General features: G+C 40.0%; 1 pseudogene; it reads left to right on the top strand.

Moving 5' to 3' along the window:
* The first annotated feature begins 6,779 nt into the window (after positions 1–6,779).
* LOC148699305 (putative calcium-binding protein CML18) lies at positions 6,780–7,283 on the top strand (annotated as a pseudogene).
* The last annotated feature ends 925 nt before the right edge of the window (positions 7,284–8,208 follow it).

Raw genomic sequence — 8,208 nt, 5'->3', positions numbered from 1 at the left:
TAATAGATTAAGTTTAGAGGGATTGCACGTCATCATGATGTTGGCATTAGCTTCCATCTTCCCTCCTCTTTTCTTCTTGTTTCTTCTTCCATATATGCTGCATCTTGTAACTGTTTTATTCATGAAATATACATCAAAACGTCAACATGGTATCAGAGCAGGAAAAATAACCTGCTTCTGCATTTCTTCCAGCTGATCGTATTCCATCTTCGACATGGCGGAAGAGAATTCTTATTCGTTTGGAGATGAAAATTCCCAGATACCTTCCTCCTCAACCGTATCTGAGGTGGATGTCAATCCAAATCAAAGATTAAGCTCGGTCTTGTTAAATGAGTTTAATTACTTACCTTGGTCGAGAGCAGTGAGTCTTGCCCTAGGTGGAAGGTCCAAGCTAGGGTTCATAAATGGAAGCATCGAAGTTCCTGATGTTTCTTCACCAACTTATGAAATCTGGCTTTGCAAGGATCAGCTAGTTATGTCATGGCTCCTAAATTCCATGGAACGTAAACTAGCTGAAATATTCAGTTATTCTGAATCATCATTCAAACTATGGGAGACAGTCAAGGAGATGTATGGCAGCCAGAACAATGCTGCACGTGTGTTTCAATTGAAGAAGAACATTTCCAACATACAACAAGAAGGAAAGCCCTTTGTTCAACTTCTAGGTAGCATGAAGAGCATGTGGAATGAGCTGGAAATGCATCAGCCTCACACAACTGAGGCGTCTTTACTACTGAAAAGGGCAGAAGAAGACAAGATATTCCAACTCTTGTCAAGTCTCGATTCAGGATACGAATACCTACGAAGCCACATACTCATGAACCCCGAACTACCTTCCTTCACCAGCGTATGTGCAACAATCCAACGTGAACAAGTACGAAGGAAAGTCATGAACACTGGCACAAAGACCAGTGTAACTGAAGCAAGGGCTTATCTAGCCAACGAAAGAAAATACAAAGTGAAGAATCCACACTTAAAGTGCCAACACTACAACTATACTGGTCACGTTAAGGAGACATGCTGGATTTTACATCCAGAATTAAAGCCAGAGTTCATGAAGGAAAACAAGGGCTCACAAAGACTGAACCGTGCACCACATAGAGCCAACAATGCAACTACCTCAACCTCTCATAGGTCTGATGCACTCAAGAGCTTCACTGCAAATCCAGCTGCACTCATAAATGAGTTTGCAGTGTATCTTCAAAGCAAGAAAGAAAGGATTAAGAGTGACCAAACGGTCGGCTTTGAAGATGGAAATTCAATAGCTTTGCTAGGCAAGTTTGCTGGATTTCTGACAGAAACACAACACATGGCCCAAGATGACATGCAAGGTATCATGACTGCTTTTAAAACTGCTCTTAATGTAAATATGATGCATGATTTGTGGATTGTTGATTCGGGTGCCACAGATCATATGACCAACCATGTTTCTAAGTTTCACAAGTTTGAAAAATTTTCAAAACCGTCTCAAGTCTCAACTGCCAATGGTGAGAGTTCTAAGGTTTTAGGGAAGGGAAATATAAACTTAATATCGGACAAAATTGAGTCAGTCGCCTTATTTGTTCCTTCTTTTCCATTTCAACTTCTATCTGTGGGAAAAATCACCAATACCTTAAATTGTTTGGCCATTTTCTCTCCTCACAATGTCATTTTTCAGGATTGCCTCACCAAGAAGACGATTGGTGAAGGGTTTTACCTAGATGGCCTCTATTACATATCAAAAAGCAGTCCCAGAGGATTTCAAGCCAAGTCCAATCCATCCCAAGATAGTCAATTGTGGCATCAACGTTTAGCTCATCCTTCCCAACCTGTTTTGTCTTCCTTGTTTCCAAACTTAGGGAATGATTTAATTTCGTGTGAAACATGTCATTTGTCTAAAGCCACCAGATTGTCTTTTACCTCATCCTTATCTAGGACTAGTAAAGTTTTCGAACTAGTTCACTCAGATGTATGGGGACCAACGTTTGAATCTTTTGATGGTTATAAGTATTATGTAACTTTTGTCGATGATTTCTCTAGAGCCACATGGTTGTACCTTTTAAAGTCTAAGAGTAAAGTGATTGAAGTTTTTAAGGATTTTCACAATCTTGTTAAGAACCATTTTTCCTCTCAAATTCAAACCTTAAGATCTGACAATGGCACCGAATATATGTCCCATATCATGTCATTATATTTGAGCAAGCGTGGTATCATGCATCAAACAAGTTGTGTCGGCACACCTCAACAAAATGGTGTAGCTGAAAGGAAAAATCGTGACATTCTGGAAAAAACGAGAGCATTAATGTTACAAATGAACGTACCAAAGAGATTTTGGTCACAATGAATCATGGCGGCTGTGTACATCATCAATAGACTTCCTAGCCGAGTCTTGGGGTTTAAATCTCCACTTGAAGTCATGAAAGGAAGAAAAATCGACCTTTCACATCTTAGAGTCTTTGGCTGTGTCTGTTTTGTTCATATACAGTCACACCATCGAGATAAGTTGGACCCTAGAGCTCTCAAATGTATTTTTCTTGGTTATTCATCAACACAAAAAGGATATAAGTGCTATGATCCTCAACTAAGAAAAATAATTGTATCTAAAGATGTACGATTCCATGAAGCTAACCTTTTTTTTCAGCAAATCACATGAAGCCACAAGTCAGGGGGAGTGCATCTTAGACCTAATTCCTCTACCAAGAATCTGTACTTCTACACCTCCCATTGAAGTCAATAATGAAGGTACTCATCCTGATAATTCTGTGCATGATGATGACAACGGCAACATAGAAAATCCTCAAGGTGTGGATGACAATTTGAACGAGGATGAGACAAACCTCCCAGTACCTCGACGCAATCCTCGGCGTGATAGAGAACCTCCCACAAGGTTTCAAGATTTTGTCACATATAAACCAAGGCATCCAATTTCAAATTGCGTGTCGTATCAAAAGGTAACTCCATCTCATGCTGCCTTTCTTAACAACATTTCAAGTCACAGTGAGCCTCAAAACTTTTATGAGGCTAATAATCAAGTTGTGTGGAAAGAAGCAATGAGAGATGAACTCAAAGCACTAGACCAACACAAAACCTGGAGCATCACCAAACTTCCACAAGGAAAAAAGGCAGTGGGCTGTAAGTGGATCTATAAGATCAAGTTTAATTCTGATGGTTCGATTGAGAGGCATAAAGCTAGGCTGGTGGCTCGAGGATTCACTCAAACATTTGAGGTGGATTACAAAGAAACATTTGCTCCTGTTGCAAAAATGAACTCAGTAAGGGTTCTATTGTCTGTTGCCGTCAATAAAGGTTGGTCTATGTATCAAATGGACGTGAAGAACGCCTTTCTACATGGTGATCTTGAAGAAGAAGTCTATATGAGATTGCCACCAGGACACCCTCAAAGCCAAGAGCCTAATTTGGTGTGTAAGTTACATAAGTCAATTTATGGACTGAAGCAATCACCACGTGCTTGGTATGCAAAACTAAGTACAGTTCTTCATAGCATTGGTTTCAAAACGAGTAATGCAGATTCATCATTATTTGTTCGCACAAGAGCTGCAAGCAAATTAGTTGTGTTGATATATGTGGATGACTTAATAATTACAGGTGATAATGCTGCTGAAATCACCACACTTAAACAGTCACTTCAACAATAATTTGCGGTTAAAGATCTTGGGGTGTTGAAGTATTTTCTTGGAATCGACATGGCATCTTCTTACAAGGGACTATTTCTTAATCAACGAAAGTACGTCATGAAGGGAAAATATGAGATTTATGTGGGATTTCTATTGACTAGCATGCATATACAATTCAAAATTTATATACGAAAACAACGGAAGCATGTCATCAATTAATATCAAATCTCTAGTCATGAAAATCCCCTTCAAGATTCATAGGTTTATTTATGATGCATCAAAAACAATTTATTGAAGAACAAAGTTTAGGAGTAGTTTTATACCTCTTGATCTAGATCTTAGACCAAGGATGGACCACCTCCAAGCTCTTTGCTCCTTGAACTCCTTGAGCCTAGCCTCCCTCCTTGCCTCCTCCACTTTGTTGAGAATGAGTGCTCCTAGGTCCTCTTCAAGTTTTCAAAATTGAAAACCTCTAAAGATCCTCACCCACTAGTGTAGTGAGAAGGATGAAGGAATAACCAAAAGGGTGATAAAATGATTAGCTAAAATCCCCCTATGGTGGCCGGCCCTTTGAGTGTTAGAGAGAGTTATTTTCTTTTCTCTTTTTGTTGTTTTGAACACACAAAAAACCCTTATGAAACTTTCATTATAAAGTTCCTTTTATAACATAAAGAAACAAGTCAACAATTGACCTTCTCTCTCCCTCTCTTTGGCCGGCCTTCTTAGTGTTGTTTGGGCCTTGGGCTTTTATTATTTCAAGTCATCCAATACTTGAATAAAAGCCCAATGGGTTTAGGCCCAATGGGCCCAATTAAACCCGAACATTTCTTTAAGCCCAAAACGATCTTTTATCGCTTTTATGATTTCTTTAGACTTTCTAAATTAATCACAACACTTAATTAATCCAATTAATTATTTCCATCATCAATTAGTTACTCACTACAAGAGTGTACTGGTGAACAATCTTTTAGGTTCTAATTAGCAAGGCAGTGAGGTGATTGGCACCAATCCAATTGATTATATTTAATCCATCCACTTAGTGAATTAAAACTTACTTTTAATTCACCTTCTTCTTTGATGACTACATTTAATCATCTAGAAGAACTCACAAGCCATGAGTGACTTCTAAACATATATCATGGCTACCCAAGCTAATGTAGAAGTTCATTCGGAGAACCTATTCAGTTGGAATTACAATGTAATTCGATCCTTCTCTAAAACAATACTCTCAATCACATCACTAGGGTATGGATATACTATGTCAAACTCCTAATGTGATTATGCTTTCTTACATGATTCAATTGAGTCCCATAGGAACGTTTTCCTTTATTACGCTCGAGACTTCGGCCGAAGATTCCCGAATCATATCTCAGAGTGTTCTTCCTCTCATAACGAGGATCAGAGATTCCTTGTTGATCATTCACATGCCTACATGTTTAGATACCTTAACCCCAACAATGCCGTGGACACTCCAATGGAATGTCGTTTGACATGATCAAAGATCAAGGACCTAACCATTAGACATCTATGATGTCTCAGGTCAAAGGATTACTTACATTATTCCAACCTTCAGAGTTACTTGCTTGACATGTGAGTAGACCTCCATGCAAGTACTCTCGTTCGATTGTGTTCAGTGAGCTCATTCCCTTAATGAGCACCTACATACTTGTCTTAGTGTCACTACACGAATAGACATAGTATGTACCGGTCTATGCATTGTCAGTATCCCTCCGACAATCCTATGACCAGGAACCTTTTTGGACATAATGGTTATAAGAAGAAGGTCTCTGTAGTCTAATCATCATTAGATTACTTCTTCCATCAATCCATTGTCCATGGAGTCATTATTTAGGACATATTTCGTTCATTGAGATAGTCCTAATTAGTATCTTTGCCTTCCGATGTATAAGAGTCATATATACATCATTACATTGTCCTGAAAGGTTTCTTCCAAAGATTGACTTTCAGGGCATATTTCCAACACGTCATGGACCTACTTAAAGATGCCAATATGAGTGATGCCAAGCCTGCACTTACCCCTCTTGATAGTAAGCTCAAGCTTGACTTGGGAGGCACGCCACTCTCGGATATCAGCTTATATCAGAGGCTTGTCGGCAAGTTGATCTACCTAACGATCACCAGACCAGACATCTCACATTCAGTAAGTATTGCCAGTCAGTTCATGCACTCTCCCACCATCGAGCATCTGAACCTTGTCAAAAGAATCTTACGTTACTTAAAAGGGTCTATTGGTCATGGCATCCTCATGGCAAAGAATGACAACACTCAAATCATGGGGTACTGTGATGCTGATTGGGCAGGAAACGCAATCGATCGCAAGTCCACCACTGGTTATTGTACCTTTGTTGGTGGAAACCTGGTCACGTGGAAGAGCAAGAAACAAACTGTCATCGCAAGATCAAGTGCCGAAGCTGAATATCGTGCAATGGCCTCAACCACGTGTGAGCTGATATGGCTAAAAGGACTTTTATGTGACTTAGGTGTGTTCACAGCTCAACCAATGACCTTATTTTGTGACAACCAAGCTGCCATGCACATAGCATCAAACCCCGTCTTTCACGAGAAGACGAAGCATATTGAAGTCGACTGTCACTATGTCCGTGAACAAGTACAGTCGCAGGTGATTCAGACACATTATGTATAAAGCTTCGATCAGTTGGCTGATATATTCACCAAACCTCTGGCTTCTCATCAGTTTCAAAGACTCCTCTCCAAGCTTGGATCCATCAACCTACTGGATCCAGCTTGAGAGGGAGTATTGGATGTCATTATTAAAAGTAGGGTTAAATATTAGAAGAATAACAAGTGGTGTCTAGTGGTGATGGAGAAACAGCTCAGCTTGTGTCATTGCCTAGCTGTTACCTTCGGTCCTCCCTCTCACCTACTGTTTTCATCCATTGCTTTCGGCTCTTCTTGCTGTAAAAGCCAAAGCTGGATAATAGATTAAGTTTAGAGGGATTGCAGGTCATCATGATGTTGGCATTAGCTGCCATCTTCCCTCCTCTCTTCTTCTTATTTCTTCTTCCATATATGCTGCATCTTGTAACTGTTTTATTCATGAAATATACATCAAAACGTTAACTTATGCATTATATATCTTCACCCCAATTTACTCACATCGCAATAACCTACTCATGCACGATCATGAGTAGTACTAGTAGTAGCACTAGAAGCAAACAATATAAATTTGTGGCGGCGGCGAATATGGAGGATGAGCAGATGGCACAGCTGCGCCAGATCTTCCGATCGTTTGACAGCAACAAAAACAGCAGCTTGGCCGAGTCGAAGTTCGGCTTACTGCTGTGTCGTTTGGGCTGAAGCCGAGCAATCAGCAGCTGCAGGCTCTGACTCGAAAGTCAGATACCAACCACAACGTATTGGTCGAGTACTCAGAGTTCGTGGCACTGATGAGGCCAGACATCAACACTCTTACAAGCCGACGCCAGCTGCCCATGTTCGTACAGCAAGGATCAGCGGAGGGACATGTTCAGCCTGTTCGACAAGGACAGCAATGGGTACATCATCCCGGTGGAACTGGCCCACTCGATGGCCAAGCTGGCCAACCCACTCACGGTTCAGGAGTTGTTCGACATGATGAACGAGGTGGATACCGACCGCGATGGCCGTATCAGTTTTCACAAAAGTTAGAGCGGTTGCACAAAAGAGAATGCCATTCCGTCGCGATCGGAGTGCAGTGGTTCTCCTTTCATGCCCCCAAACTCATACTTTCCTTCTCTTTTAGTACAATACTAAAATATAATACTTCTTATAAAAAGAATAAGTCGGAAGTATTTATATATGTACAATAACATCCCGTCAAAATACATATATATAATAACTTAAAGTTAAAGTAATTATGCTGAAATTAAAACTAAACATAAAGTATTTTTCACCTACGCACTTGATGCGTCACGTACTCCGAAGGTGAATGCGTAAAATCATTGAGTTAAATCCGAACAATAAATAAATAACTAAACGTATAAAAATACTAACGTAGACGGACCTAGATGTCCACTTGCTTAACGAGCTCAACAATTGAGTTCTCAATATTACGGCCTACAACCCGCAATACCAACAACTCACTGTTGTTCCGATAAGTAAGTAACAAATTTCCGAGGGTGCAATATGACCATCATGCCCTTCGTTGGGAATACACACACATCGTCTGAACAAAACCTCGATCGTGCTCACGCACTACCCTCTCAGGCAATGTCATCAACATTACACAATTTCTTACATCGTAAACTCGATCATTAAAATACTTGTTCGCAATACTCATCTGTCAAACATGTATTATGCGTAGAATCTCTATACCATGGCTCAAACAGTAACATGCCCAAAAACTGAAATGTAACCGCAGCTATACATAACTCTAACACAGGTAAGTAAGATTATCTACTATAATCATGCTAAACTGTAGAACGGATAAACACAACATGTCCACGAAAGTCCGGATAATTCGTTTGTGGTACCTGAAAACAACTTTGTGCTCATAGCCTTCAAAAAGGCTTCCCAAGACTTGGAAATAACAAGCATGTCACAGAGAGATGCAATCATGATATGCACACCAAGT

The sequence above is a fragment of the Pyrus communis genome, chromosome 1, assembly GCF_041283825.1.
Source record: "Pyrus communis isolate YQ-2024b chromosome 1, ASM4128382v1, whole genome shotgun sequence".
Classification (NCBI taxonomy): domain Eukaryota; kingdom Viridiplantae; phylum Streptophyta; class Magnoliopsida; order Rosales; family Rosaceae; genus Pyrus; species Pyrus communis.
This window is presented reverse-complemented; position numbering and strand designations above follow the sequence as displayed.